Raw genomic sequence first — 15083 nt, forward strand, 5'->3', positions numbered from 1 at the left:
AAAATCGTGAAGCCATACGTCACAGCTTCGCCACACCTACTCTGCCCACTCCGCGCCATTAAGATCGCAATGTTTCGAGCCAATAATCATGGCGGAAACCAGAGTAGCCAATCAGACGTGCCGGCTCAGACGATGCTCGATTGTTTTTCGGCTTCATTTAGTTCATATGAACATACGTATGGGCAGATCCTCTATTTTATAACATCCTTGATAAATATCCATTTATCTTTCAAATAACTTTTTCCTTACTGCTTTACGGAACTTTAAACATCAAACTCCAATTTCCGTTATATCCACTGATGATATTGCTGCGCAAATGGAGATTACAACTAAAAAAAAAAAAAGTTTGAAATATATGTAAATATTATATCTAAATTCTCGTGAAATCAACTTAATTCATGAAGCAAACAAAAAGACAGTTATCCTTAGATACCTATTGCTGTTACTACATTCGAAATTCGAAAAAAAATCTTTGTTTTATGTCCCATGGTTATACCGTGTACAATAAAAAAAGACGTAATGATGAGAATGAATGAAATGGTGGAATGAAGAAAATGGGAGGAAAAGAGAGAACCCATAAACACGGTGTTTGTTCATCACAAAACTCACTTGGAACGATCTGGAATGAAACCAGGGACCTTACGCACTTAGGATGAATGGTGTACCTCTGAGCCACCGCAGTACAGATATGAAATATATAAAATTGGTAATCAAATAATTTGTATTTGAGGTTGTCTTTGAATGAATAAAAAGTGTAATGAAATCTTTAAGTTTTACGTCCCACGGTTATGCCAATTAGGTTAAAGGAGACGGTGATGATGAGAGATAAGTGAAATGGTGGAATGAAGAAAATGAGAGAACCCCGAGAAAACCCACGAACACGGTGTTTGTCTACCACAAAGTCCTCACGGCGCGAGCTGGAATTGAACCAGAGACCCCAAACGCTGGAGGTGAACGCTCTACCACTGAGCGATCGCGCCCTCCCTGTGAATGAATAAATTTTACACGTACAGTAGGTAGCTAATTCATTTACCTCTTCGTAAGAAACGAAATGCTCTTTAGAGTAAAAAGAAAACAGATGTTTATTGAAAGAATGAAATTAAATGTTTGTGCTCGTCCTTCGGGAATTGAACCTGTGTCCATGAGCACCAAAGACACGCGATAGCTACTAGACCAGTGAGGAGGGCTTACCTCTTTCTCTTTCAATTCAGTTCAGTTCATTCCCTCTGTTTGTAAAGGGTTCTTGGCGTGGGTAAGAAACCCAGTACACATGCCTTACTACTTTTTGTATTTACTCATTTGATTTAAGCTCAACAGTAAGCGATGTTGTGATGGATCAGTTTTCAGAAATCCTTTTTCCCCAACTAAATAGATATCGCTTGTCTGCAGTATCGTATTAACAGATAATTATGCAGTTTCACATATTATTTATTCTGGGCAAAGGCAGACGTCGACTGTAAGGGCATGCATTACGTGGATCAATCAATTTGCGTTTTTGTTTTCGATAGAATTTAGACATTGTTTATTTTCTTGATATCTCCAAACATTGAAAAGTAAAGAAATATCTTAAGGAACATTTTGTATCAATGTTTTACAGTTTATTTTTGAATTTGAATAAAAAAATTGAATTTTAGTGAAAATCCTCATTATATAGAATTTTGTAGTTCACTATTTCCTGCACACTATTAGCGAACTATAACCTTCAGAGCCGCGTTCAACTATTACACACTTCCTGTGTGGTCGGTAGATTCAAATATTTGGAAGAGTCGAGATGGGATTATTTATTTAACTTTCTATTTTTCTCAAATCGATAGAAATCTCGGACAATTTCATAATGGCAGAACATTTTCTCGGCACTTAAATTTACTCTCAAAAAAAAAAAAAAAAAAAAAAAAAAAGGACGGGCCTTATGCAGAGTTGTTTTGAAGAGTGATTAGTGCCATACTAAAGAGTTCGAATAACATATGTTTCCTGCAGTAGTCAGGCCTTTAGTATGACGCTTAACATACGTCAAAACGACTCTGCATAAGGCGGGACATGCCCAGTTAAGAAGTGAGCGTAATACTGGCAAATATTTACCATGTCTATCAAAGAGTATTATTGGTCTTCATTGGATTGGACTTGAGTTTAGCGTCCCGTTCAGTAGCGAGACTATATGAGACGTGCACCTAAAGCTTAGCGTGGGATACGAACAACATCAACTTCCGCAGGGAATCGAACTCCGGTCTCCCACGCCAAAGGAGCGTATGCTATCCACATAGCCACGACCAGTGTTTCTTCTAAACGATTTGGGGGGGGGGGGGGGCACTGCCCTCCGGAGCTGACAGTGCTCCCGGAGGTGATCCAAATAATGCGTCTATAATATAAGAATAAATAGAACAGTACCAGCAGTGCCCCCTCGGGACATTTTTTCTGAAAAAACGACTGTCTTCATGTTAAGCTTGATATTTATAGAAGGTTGGTTACACGTTTTAGAGAAAAACTTCCGAAAGACTCCCTCTACTAGTTTCTTGCTTTTTCCAAGAGAATATCGTATGGTAGGATTGTTAAGGAAACATTTGTGATTTGTAAGATAAAAGTAAAATCACTAAAGTTGTTTTGAAGGAAATGTCAATTACGGTTTTTGCTTCTCCGTAAACTATTATTATTATTATTATTATTATTATTATTATTATTATTATTATTATTATTATTATTATTGTAGTAGTAGTAGTAGTGCTAATTGAAAGTTGAAGAACACCTAGAGAACCTTATAAACCCATAATTTAAAAGTTTGGTTTCGGTATATTGAACAATATGGCTTCTTGGCCTTTGTGCTAAGTATATCCAGACGAACGGACATCCAAAATTATTATTATTATATTTTTTTTTTCACTCGACCTTCTTCACTCTATATGTATAAAATTCAGGTAAACTTTACATTTAAAGTGGCTGTGCATTGATAAGTGGGACCACTTTAAAAGAGTATACTAGAGTACAGTTCGGTTAGCTGGGCTAGGGCAGTTTGAACCCAATTTGTAAAAAATAATCGAGTGAAATTTCTCGTGTGTAATGAAAGGATACCAACTGGAGCGAAAATTGTAAAGTTTACTGTAATATTCTTTGACAACAAATAAGTGTTCTGATCTAAAATGAGATGAATATTTTTGTACTCTGACATGCATGTGCTTACGATGCGCAGTTTCATTGGTTACTTAGCAAACTCGCCCGCAGCTAACGGAGCTAAAGGACAGATGAAAACGCTCCACATAAATATTCTGCCCTTCCAAGTTCCTATCTTCTCCACTCGTTTCATTCCATAACAAAGTAGATTGAATGCTGCGTTCTGGCTACATTGAAAGTAAGTTGATAAAAGAAGTGCCAGGTGCGTTGCATTGCTTTGTCTTGCGTTGTTTTCGTTATGGGTTGAAGATTTGATGTTAGTGATAAGAAGGTATTTTCTTAGCTCTTCTTTAGTGTTAAACTTTCAAAAATAGTTATACATAAAGTGGCGAATCTGTTGTTTTAGTGCACGAATGAGATGAATTATGTCATTTTTTTATTTACCGTTTTTAAACCTTAGAATAATAGCAAGTGTCTTCGATAAGCCGATGAACTAGAAAATACATGGATGGTTGGAGCAATGGAGTTCAAAAAAAGATGTAAATTATGAATAGGGCTGCCAAGCTCTAAAACATTCACTGCTGCAATTTGTTACTTCACGAACGAAGACTAAACATATTTACGTGGGTAAGGTTGCCAACCGGTATTTTTGTCAGGTTGAACGGCAAGGTTCTAGAACACAGGTCCCCCTTCCCATTTAGCTGTAATAAAGACAAAAAACAGCGTGCCCTGCGACGAGTGTGAACTTAGCAGGACCACTTTTGAAAATCATAAATATTTGCACACCAAACGTTTGTACCGGTCTCAAATTCGAAAAAATCGAAAAATAAAGTGGTCCTGCTAAGTTCACGTGAACTTAGCAGGTCCACTGATAAATTTCTACAAATTTGATGATTTTTCTGTACGAATCGTTTGTACCGGATTGTACCGTAAACATTTTCGTTTGTGCCGGTCTCAAATTCGAAAAAATCGAAAAATAAATTGGTCCTGCTAAGTTCACGTGAACTTAGCAGGACCACTGATAAACTTTTACAAATTTGATTCAACATGCCCAATTAACAGATGTAAAGTACGAAAAAGTGTGATTCAAATACAAAATCATAAACAATTTGGATTAAATAAAAGTATTAATAATAAATCTAAAAATACAACACGAATGTAATATATTTTCTATATAGGATACGGGCCCGCCTACTTTTAGTGAAGAGTTTACATTCTGAGTTTCATATTTCAAATTTGACACCATCGTGAGAAGCTATTAAAAAAAAAGTGTCCAGCGCTCACCCCTTCCCGCTTAGGAACCAATGATATGAAAAAATCGAGTTCGCATCACGGGAAAACAGTTGAACCGTTTAAATGAAATTCTAGATATAGTTATCACCTACCTCGATCACAAACAAGATTCTTGTCATTTTATATAAAAGTCAATAATATAATATTGCGTTTAAGAATTGTTTAAATACACAAAGTCTTAATTGGGGCGTACAATCCTGTGTGCTTCCATAAAATTCAGGGATGTTCAGATACAACTTAAGGGAATTTTGAATTTTGTACATCACAGCCTTAAGAATTTCCATAAAATACCCTTAAGTAGACCATTATTTAGCCTGAAATTGTCTTCTGTAAAGAAAATAATGAACTAAGTCGTAATCCGAATTGACTCTCTCTTATTATAAAATATAATTAAAATTTACTGCGATTACTAGGAATTTATTTGAATTATATATTCTCATTTCAACATATCATTCCCCCATAAGAATTGTGTAACACTTACCTGTATTTAAAACTACCAGTTGCACAATTGATATACGAACAAACGCAGAACGAGTAATTAGTTCTTACCGCTACTGCAGATGCACTGTGCACATTTAATTTCTCAAATGAATAGTAGATTGCAAGTACAGATACATGGAAAAGAAAAGAACCGGCTCTAAAGGTCTTTTATTTACTTGACCTACTCCCCCATGTCAAATTTGGTTTTAATTAATATTGAAAAGTTACGAATTAGTTTTGCGCGTTATATGTGAAATATCATTGTAAGTCCAATGGCCGCATTAAAGTGCGAAACATTTAGCCTACGCCATTGGTACTATTTTTAATTTAACCTTTTCAGGACGAACGGCTCAACCCTTGAGCCAGCAATTCAAACCTCTCTAGCTCAGCTCCTAATTAACCTAGAGATATTATTTTGGTATGTATCTCTTCAGTAAGGATGGAACTTTCTAATCCTGTGTATATCATTCATGTAATGGGTCCCTCCGTGAAGGGGGAGGGGGCAAAGTTGGGTGTTTATAGTGTTCCCTCTCTCCCTTCAGAATTTGGGGGGAGGTACCCCCCCTGATGGAGCTACAAGGATAAAAAATGGCATCCATAGAGACAAATGAACATACTAACTAGCCATACCCAGTCCATGACTTTTGGGCTTGAGAGGGGTGAATAGGAGGGGTATTGAATTTACCCTTTTTCTTATTGTATATTTTCTTATAAAGACAAAAAAATATATCAAATTTGAGGAACTCTGGCAACATTGTTATTCATCGTACGCAAGAAAAAAAAATCTCACATTTACGACAGATATTTGGGACAATGATACACAAAAGTCAAACCCATCGGTTCAATACAAATGGAAAAAGAAATTCAGAACCCCACACCTACGTGACACATCCTGTATATTATTCAATATCCACTGTAATGTACTCTAACGTTGACAGCCCTAGCGACATTCGTAATTATCACAGACACACAAACCATACCTCGTTGAAAACCTTATAGATTAGCCATTCCAATAATGTAACTTTTGTGTGTCTCGGGCCAAACCAGTAAAAGAAGAAGACGAAAGTCAAAATTTTGGGTGGAAAATCAAATTTTTCGAAATTTGTCGGACTATGGCAACTCTGTTATTTTTCGTACGCAAGGAAAAAAATCTCTCATTTAGGCCAGACATTGGGAACAATGATATAAAAAAATGAATGGTGTAGGTGCAATAGGATTGAAGAAAAAATTTCGGAACCTCGAACATAAGTGAATCATCCTGTATTTTTTTCGATAGATTGTGGTATACGCTAATATCGGCAGGCTTGGCCACGCTCCTAATTGTCACAAGCATATCAGCTATATCTCGTTGGAAAGCTTATGGAACAAACATTCCAACAAGGTAACTTTTGTGTGTCTCGGGCCAAACCAGTAAACGAAGAAGACGAAAGTCAAAATTTTGGGAGGAAATTAAAATTTTTCGAAATTTGTCGGACTATGGCAACACTGTTACTTGTCGTACGCAAGGAAAATAATTCTCACATTTGCGCCAGACATTGGAAACATCGATGTAGAAAAATGAAGGGTTTAGGTGGAATAGGCGTGAAGAAAAAAATTCGGAACGCCGACCCTACGTGAATCATCCTGTATGTTTTTGAGAGATTGTGGTATAAGCTAACATTGGCAGACTTGGCCACGCTCCTAATTGTCAAAAACATATCAGCTATACCTCGTTGGAAAGCTTATAGAACAGACATTCCAACAAGATAACTTATTGAACAGACATACACACACACACAGAGAGAGAGAGAGAGAGAGAGAGAGAGAGAGAGAGAGAGCGAAAGGAAAACAGTTATCACCTCAGAACGCACCGTTCTATTTTTAGCCTGGTCAGAGTCAGCTGTAGCTATCAGTTGAATCTAAGGGTCGTAAATATGCATTTCTTTCAACTCCCTCCTTTGACAAGTTATTTAGTTTTAGAAAAAAATCTTCCTGACGAAGCAAAAGGAAAGAAAAGCAATGATCTTGTGACGAAGAATATTAGGTGAACCAATGCGAGTTTATTCTCTGCCGTTAGTAATAGTGCATTCCTACTGCACTTACACGGTTTATTTTTTGCACAATTGTTCACAATAACGGGAGTAAATGTGAGAATTATTTTTCTTGCATACGACAAACAACAGTGTTGCCATAGTCCGACAAATTTCGAAAAACTTGATTTTCCACCCAAAATTTTCATTTTTGTCTTCTTTTTCCTTTACTAGTTTGGCCCGACAGACACGAAAGTTATCTTGTTGGAATGTTTGTTCCATAAGCTTTCCAACGAGGTACAGCTGATATGTTTGTGACAATTAGGAGCGTGGCCAAGCCTGCCGATATTAGCGTATACCCCAATCTATCGAAAAAAAATACAGGATGATCCACGCAGATTCGGTGCTCCGAATTTTTTCCTCCATTTCTATTGCACCTACACCATTCATTTTTTTATATCATTGTCCCCAATGTCTGGCGTAAATGTGAGATTTTTTTTTCTTGCGTACGAGAAATAACAGCGTTGCCATAGTACGACAAATTTTTAAAAAATGGATTTTCCAACCAAAATTTTGATTTTCGTCTTCTTCTTCTTTTACTAATTTAGCCCAAGAGACACGAAACTGGCCTTGTTGGAATGTGTGTGTTATACGGATTCCAACGAGGTATAGCTGATATGTTTGTGACAATTAGGAGCGTGGCCAAGCCTGCCAATGTTAGCGTATACCACAATCTCTCGAACAAAATACAGGATGATTCACGTAGGTTCGGGGTTCCGAATTTTTTCCTCCATTCCTATTGTACGTAAACCCTTCATTTTTTTAATATCATTGTTCCCAATGTCTGGCGTAAATGTAAGAATTTTTTTCCTTGCGTACGACAGATACCAGTGTTGCCATAGTCGGACAAATTTGGAAAAAATAGATTTTTTCGCAAAAATTTTGACTTTCGTCTTCTTCTTCTTTTACTAGTTTGGTCCGAGAGACACGAAAGTTACCCTGTTGAAATGGGTGTCTCATAAGGTTTCCAACGAGGTATAGATGATATGCTTGTGACAATTAGGGGCATCACCAGACTTGCCAATGTTAGCGTATACCACAATCTATCGAAAAAATACAGGATGATTCACGTAGGCTCGGTGTTCAGAATTTTTCCCTCCATTCCTATTGAATCTAAACCCTTCATTTTTTGATATCATTGTTTCCAGTGTCTGGCGTAAATCTGAGATTTTTTTTGCTTGCGTACGGTATATATCAGCGTTGCCACAGTCTGACAAAATCTGAAGAATTGTATTTTTGAAGAAAAAAAATGATTTTCGTCTTCTTCTTCTTTTACTAATTTGGTCCGAGAGACACGAAAGTTACTTTGCTGAAATGTCTGTTCTATAAGGTTTCCAACGAGGTATGGTTTGTTTATGTGTGACATTTAGGGGCGTCGCCAAGCCTGCCGACGTAAGGGTAGACGAAAATTTCTCGGGAAAATAGGAACAGGACGATTCACCTAGATTCTATCTTCCGATTTTTTTTTACCTAGCTATTGTACCTTTGCCCTTCATTTTTTGGTATAATTATTATCAATGTCTGGCCTACAGGTCAGAATATTTTTTCTAGCGTACGACTAGAAACAGTGTTGCCAGACTCACAAATTTCGAAAAAAATATTTTTTTCACTTTTTCTCTTTCTTCTTCTTCTTCTTCTACGGGTTAGGTACGGTAGCCTCAAAAATTATCTTACTAGAATCTTTGTTTCATAAGCTTTCCAACAAGGTATAATTCATACCCATGGAAGAATTAGGAGGGGTGCTAGGGCCGCCAAAGTAAAGGTCTACGATTTTCTTGAAATCCCTGCCCGTCCTGAAAAGGTTAATGCCAAATTTATACATACATGTACATATGTTCACATCTACGGTGTCGCACACTTACTGAACTAGACTGAAGAGGCGCTCACTCCAGTGAGAACCAGCGAAAGCACCTCTTTAACCAAAAGAGCAACTGACCAAATCAACCAAGACCGTAAAGGAAGAGAGCGGTTCACGAGTGAAAGAATCGTGGCTCGCAGACTACAGTGGTTCCAAAACAACTACGACCCCTTCCGAAGAATCACGACTCTTGAAGTACAACGACTCCCAAAGAGCCGGCTCCTAAAGAGTCGTCGCTCATTTCTAGTGAGCCAAGAGTCAGTTAGAGGAGCCGGCTCACTCGCGAGTAACATTACTAGTAACTGCAGTAGTTCTATAGCTATTGCGCTTTAACCCTGTGTGGGACTCGTTTGCATCCGCTCATTAATTTTTGCTCTGATTCCTCATATTTGCAAATGAGTTACGAAATAAATTTCCATGCCCGGTGATTTCTAATAAAATTGAAAAGGAGATATTTAAAAAAAAAAAAAATACGATAATCGATTTAATGCAGTATATATACTCATATTCGAAGCCTTATTCATAAGCTATGCGAAAAGAAATACTAGGAAACTTTGTTAGTAACGATACTAAACGTAATCATGAAGTTAAAAATATTGTTCAAAAGTGAGTATTCTCTGGATGATATATCTATGCTATAATCTTATAGTTTTGACTAAATTTTCAGAAATATGGTATGGGATAGTTCATCTGTGAAAGACTATATAATACGCAAAATGTATGTTTCATTTTTTTTTCAACTTTTAAAAAAATTGGTTAAGGAATGAAAACATTGAACAATGGAGTTCTGCAAACAAAGAAAAATAGTGCAATTCCACACACACACATTTCTACAACTGACTAGTTTGTTTGTCCATTGTAAATTGTAATTACACTTGGGTTTCTAAAGATGAATTGGTCCCTCACAATACAAGTTTATATCCCGTGTTCCTGTTCTTGAGGTAAGGACAGAGACAAGGGTGCCGATTTCTATGTATCTTTGGGGTGGGGGCATTCAGATGTATGTTTGGTCGCAAACAAGCGTCTAAGAAGGCATATATAAATTGAGGAGTTTGACGTAATAAGGGCGTAAGCGAGTTTATGCCCTTTTTGCATCAAATGCATTTGTGGCTTTTGCCATGCTTCTTTAGCCTCCTGGTAACATTTCAATTCAATATCGGAATAAAATGCTGCTTAATACGTTGTTTTATGTAAGAAAAAAACGCTACTTAAATTTTCAACATCGTTTTTCTTCAACTGCATGTTTCAGACTTACGTCCTGATTGCATCGAACTCCTCTATTTTAAGTTTTCCTTCATTTAATTTATTATGTACTTAAATTTTGGAGGCTTCGGTCCCCCACGATTGGCGCCCTTGGACAGAGACTACACTTTATTTCACTTGTCTCTTAAGTTTATTAAGTAAGACAGGAGATCGGTTATGGCAAATAGGAACTAACAGATCAACAGGGGTTAGTTGATCCGAACCACATGAACTAACAAATCTCCACTCGTCTAGGGGTTAGTGCGAGCGCCTTTGATGCACAGGATTTTGAGTTCGATTTCCTGTGGGAGTTCATGTGGTTCGGATCCGTGTCTTACGTATCCTCGGTGCTGAAAAGTGACGCTAAATTCGAATCAAACACTGTGATTGCTGAGTTTAATTTTGGCAACAGACCAGAATTTTACTCAATGGTAACAGTTCCACGTTCAAGATTATTTGCCATCATCGCCCTCTTCACATCCCAGAATTACAATAGGCATGACCTTTGTGGGTGATGGCTGAACACAAAAAGTCTTTTGGTAAATCCTGCTGTTATTAAGAGGTTTGTTTGGGCCCTGGGTGAAGTAATAGTTTCACATTTCCTCATTGTTACAAATCGGATCAGGATTTTTTAAAAAATGGATTTGTATAAATCGGGATAAAAAGTTGTGGGCTATATGGTTAGCATGCGCGTGTTTGGCACGGGATGCCCAGGTTCGATTCTCAGTGTAAGCTCACATGATTTAGATCCCATGTTAAGGTGTAGATTCACATTTCAGCCTCGCTGCTGAAATTGACGCTGAATACCAAAGAGTGGATTTACTACAAATCGGAGTAAAAGCTTATGAATTTCGACAAGTTGGATTTAAAATGTGTTGATTTTCCACAAATCGCGGAGTTACTACAAACCGGGATAATTTATAGACTTGGAAAAAGACCAGAAGAGTTGGAGGTGCGTGCTGTGTGGGAGAATAGTTAATGAGAATCTCAGCTACAGAATGCTACCTGGTTCAGTCACCTGCTGGTCGTGTGACAGAGTTAGAATCGTGGTTGGCTTGAAAGTCAGTTTGCTAGTTGCGTCGGATGCAATGATGCATGGCTTAATAGATCAGCGTTACGCGACGTAGTTTTGCGTTTTTAAAAAAAAAGTTGAGATGCTCCATAAGATTAAGGAAAGTAGCTATGTCGCAAGCAAAGATGTACAAGTGGCACAAGGTGTTGCGGGTAGACCCAGAGAACGTCAAGGACAATCAGGACACTGACGTCCGTCAGCATCACAAAGTGATGAAAACGTAAAAAAGAAGTGAGAGAAGTGTTGAACTCGGATCGACACCTCAGCGTCAGAATGATAGTAGACGGGTTCATCTATCAAAACCCGTTGTTCATCGAATTCTGACAGAATATTTGCATATGAGGAAGGTATGTGTCAAGATGGTTCCCAAGGTGTGATCTGATGAACAGAAGGAAATCGTAAGTTCATTTCGCGTGAATTGTTGGGACTGTGTGAAAGTGAGCTATTTTAAGACTACAGTAATTGCCGACGAGTTATAGGGATTCGAATACGATCCCGAATAGAAAAGATAAAGTTCAGAGTGGCATACAAAGGCTTCTCTTTCCCCAAAAGATCCTCGCATGGGCAAATCGAAGCAAAAAGCAATGCTCATGTCTTCTTCGATGCAAATGGTGTTAATTCACAGTGAGGTTGTGCGTGTAGGACATGTCAACAGTCACGACTACGCAAACATCCTATAAAGCTCCTTCGTGGCTAAGTGGTTAGCGTACGCGCCTTTGGTGTGGGAGACCCGAGTTCGATTCCCGGCAGGAGCTCATGTGGTCCGGATTCCACGTTGATCAGTAAGTCCCGTCTCATATAGCCTCGCTGCTGGAATGGCCGTTAAACTCAAAATCAACTCAACTCAACGTAAACATCCTCGACCGCCTGCGGCAAAGAATGCAATGTGTTAGGAAGATATCGAACACCTGGGTATCCATCATGACAACGCGCTATGCTACACCTCCCTCTCGTGTGGGAGTTCTTCGCCAAGCACAACGTGCCAACGCTATCTCACCCATGATACAGTCCGGACCTATCACCAGCGGATTTTTTTTTAAGAATCAAAAGGAGCTTGTAGAATACCATTTTGGAGTGATAGAGGGGCTCAAAGCTGCTTCCCCGACTCGCTGTTTGAAGGAGGTGTACCCATCAGCGACTTCCAGACAGCGTGTCGGAAGCGACAGCAACGCTGGTAGCATTGTGTGGATGCATAAGGCTGCTATTTTTAAGGATTTTAGTCATTTGTATTTTGATCTGTAATAAATGTGTTTTTTCTCATTTTTTTTCACCAACAGACCCTGTAGGTCACGAATTATCCGGTATTCCGATTATATTTCCAGTAACAACTTTTAATCCAGGGCGCAAAATTTTGAAGTCAAACGCACTCGCCAATCTAAAAATGATGGTAGCCAATATCTCTCACGTACGTACAAATTATGAGAGGTCTCTCGCCGTCCATGGTCTTTGGTTTGACAAAGAAAGATATTACATCTCTCGCGTTGACGCGCCAGGAAGCAAACCATTTCGATTGAGGGTGGGAAAGGAGGAACGAATTACAACATTGTGAAGAATTCACTTTCCATGTCCGTTGTGAAGACTTCACAATCCGTGTTTTCTTTCACTCAGTGACAATTATTTTCGTGCGAAACACTGCGCAACTCTGTGAGTTTAGGCAGAAACCATTCTTACTGAACACTGGTCGCCAGCTCTAAATTTCTTGTCGCCAATGGCGACCGGAAATTTTGCGACCGGTTTTAATCAATGATATGATTGGACCATCACACCAAAGTCTGTTTACATTTTCAATGCACCGTTTGCCATATCCACAATTCTCAATTGAACTTCCCTCCAACATCAACAATCTTCTATTTTCCCCATCTTCCCACATATCCTTTACTTAGAAAACTTGAAAAGAAAGGTTCGAATTTATGCGTTTTTGCATATAGTACTTAATACGTGTTTGTTCTTTTATAAATACGAAACTTACGATCCTACAAGGTATTACTACGTATTGAGTGCTTCTCGTGTACGCATTTTGTTAGCAACTATAGGAAAGTGCGAAAAGAATAACAGGTTTTGTATGTCGAGTAGTAAAATGGATTTATGACATTCGTTTATTTGAAATGTATGAAATCGTCTAACGCTTCATTACTCTAAAAGGATGAACTATAAATAAATCATACAAAGGGAGGGAGGGGACTGAAACTCAGTTAATCATTTTTCCCATACAGTGGAAACGTATTTTGATTATTAAATTTCTGAGAATTAAATGGATTTAATGAAGTCTGTTAAAGAGAAAAGATTACGTTTATTTTCCAGGATATTACGTGTCAATTATTGGTATTCTTTAGCATTACACTATAATATTTACAAGTATTTACAGTTCACTGCATATAAGTTTGTAAATACTCTAGCATTAGGTTTCCTTAACAGAAGATAAAAATTCTCATAGTTAAAACATCCAAACAGACAAAAGCTGCAAACTGTTTCGAATGGGATTGCTTGGTTTAAACATTTTTTCTTTGCCAGAAATTGCGGGAACTTCATGGTGACGTTTCTACATACCTCAAACCATCTAGAATAGCCTTTCCCAATCTGGGGTTCAAGGGTCCGCAAGATGATCCCAGGGGGTCCGCAAGCCAATCTGAGAAAAGCACACACAGTGTCGGAAATACACCATTTTAAGTTAAATGATCATCTTATAATTAATAATGACAAGTCAATTTTCGTGAGAAGTGATATCCGACCTACAAGAAGTTGCCTATAATTATTATCATGTTAACTTGTTGAAGTTAATACATTTTATTTTTTCCAGAAAAATACTTGTTTCTATACCTGACGGGTGGTTGTTCTGTTTACGTACTGGATTTATTTATATATTTGCAACATCTTAGTCAAGGTGTCCGGCCCTAGGGCTGAAACTCAGGACGACCCGATTACAGAGTAGGCATCATACCACTCTAATATGATTATACCACACCACACATACATACACACACACACGGACAAAAAATCTAAAACGTTTGCAAAAGTGTGAAAATCATACCTAATATTGTGTGGGGCATCCTTTTGCGTCCAAAACAGCTTGGATTCGACGTGGAATGGACGTATACAGCTCCTGAATCGTGATGTGTGGAATTTTGTACCATTGTTCCTCCAAAACATGCTCCAGTGCCTTAAGGGATGCTGGTGGAGGGTAATGAGACCGAACACGCCTTTCTAACTCAAACCACAATGGCTCAATGATGTTCAGATCTGGTGATTGTGGGACCCGGGGAGGTGTGATAGCTCCTGGTCATGCTTTTCAAACCATGATTTCACCGTTTTTGCAGCGTGACAGGGTGCCAAATCATCTTGGCAGATGCCATCACCAGCAGGGAACAATATTTGGGCCATGGGTAGAACCTGGTTCTCCAAAACCGCCTCATACGCCTTAGCATTCATCATTCTATGAGGGCTATGATGGAACCTGCAGAAAACCACGATATCACTGCCCATACTGTAACAGAACCACCCCCATGCTTTACAGTTGGGAGCAGACAGTCTGTATCACAGGCCTGCGACGATGTTCTCCATACGTAAACACTACCGATTGTTGGAAATAAGGTGAAGGTCGATTCATCGGACCATTACGCGTTTCCACTGCTCATGAGTCCACGCCTTGTGGTCCTTGCACTACTGGATACGCCTCTTCGCATTTACTGCTGTGACCAGGGGGTTGGCGATAGCGGCCCTGCCATAAATTTTTATTTGATGAAGTTCCTGTCGCACTGTTTTCAATGAAACCGGGTTCTGTAAGCCGGAATTGAGTTCAGACGTAATTTTCATCGCAGTGGTCTTCTTTTTAGCTGCTACAATTCGTTTTAATGCCCTCCGGTCCCTATCTGACAGGATTGTCTTTCGACTACCGTTGTGCTTTGCAGACGTCGCTTGCCCATGAATTGTGTATGCCCTCGTGACATTGGACACAGTGCCTTTCGATACC

At 38.6% G+C, this 15083-nt stretch overlaps 1 protein-coding gene across 6 annotated transcripts in view; it reads left to right on the forward strand.

The window, feature by feature from the left end:
- The window catches only part of LOC145690794 (uncharacterized), an 85854-nt gene that overhangs the window by 25833 nt on the left and 44938 nt on the right, over positions 1-15083 (forward strand). The window contains exon 1 of one of the 6 annotated variants that reach the window (XM_081766080.1): positions 3217-3340. The exons of 2 other annotated variants lie outside the window; for them this stretch is intronic. The gene's annotated coding sequence lies outside the window, so the exon portion shown is untranslated. Of the gene's footprint in view, positions 1-3216; positions 3434-3461; positions 3730-15083 lie in introns of those variants that run through there. 3 more of the 6 variants (XM_081766079.1, XM_081766077.1, XM_081766078.1) reach the window with 3 other exon arrangements.

This window comes from Thermobia domestica, chromosome 7 (assembly GCF_964235325.1).
Source record: "Thermobia domestica chromosome 7, izTheDome1.hap1.1, whole genome shotgun sequence".
Lineage (NCBI taxonomy): Eukaryota > Metazoa > Arthropoda > Insecta > Zygentoma > Lepismatidae > Thermobia > Thermobia domestica.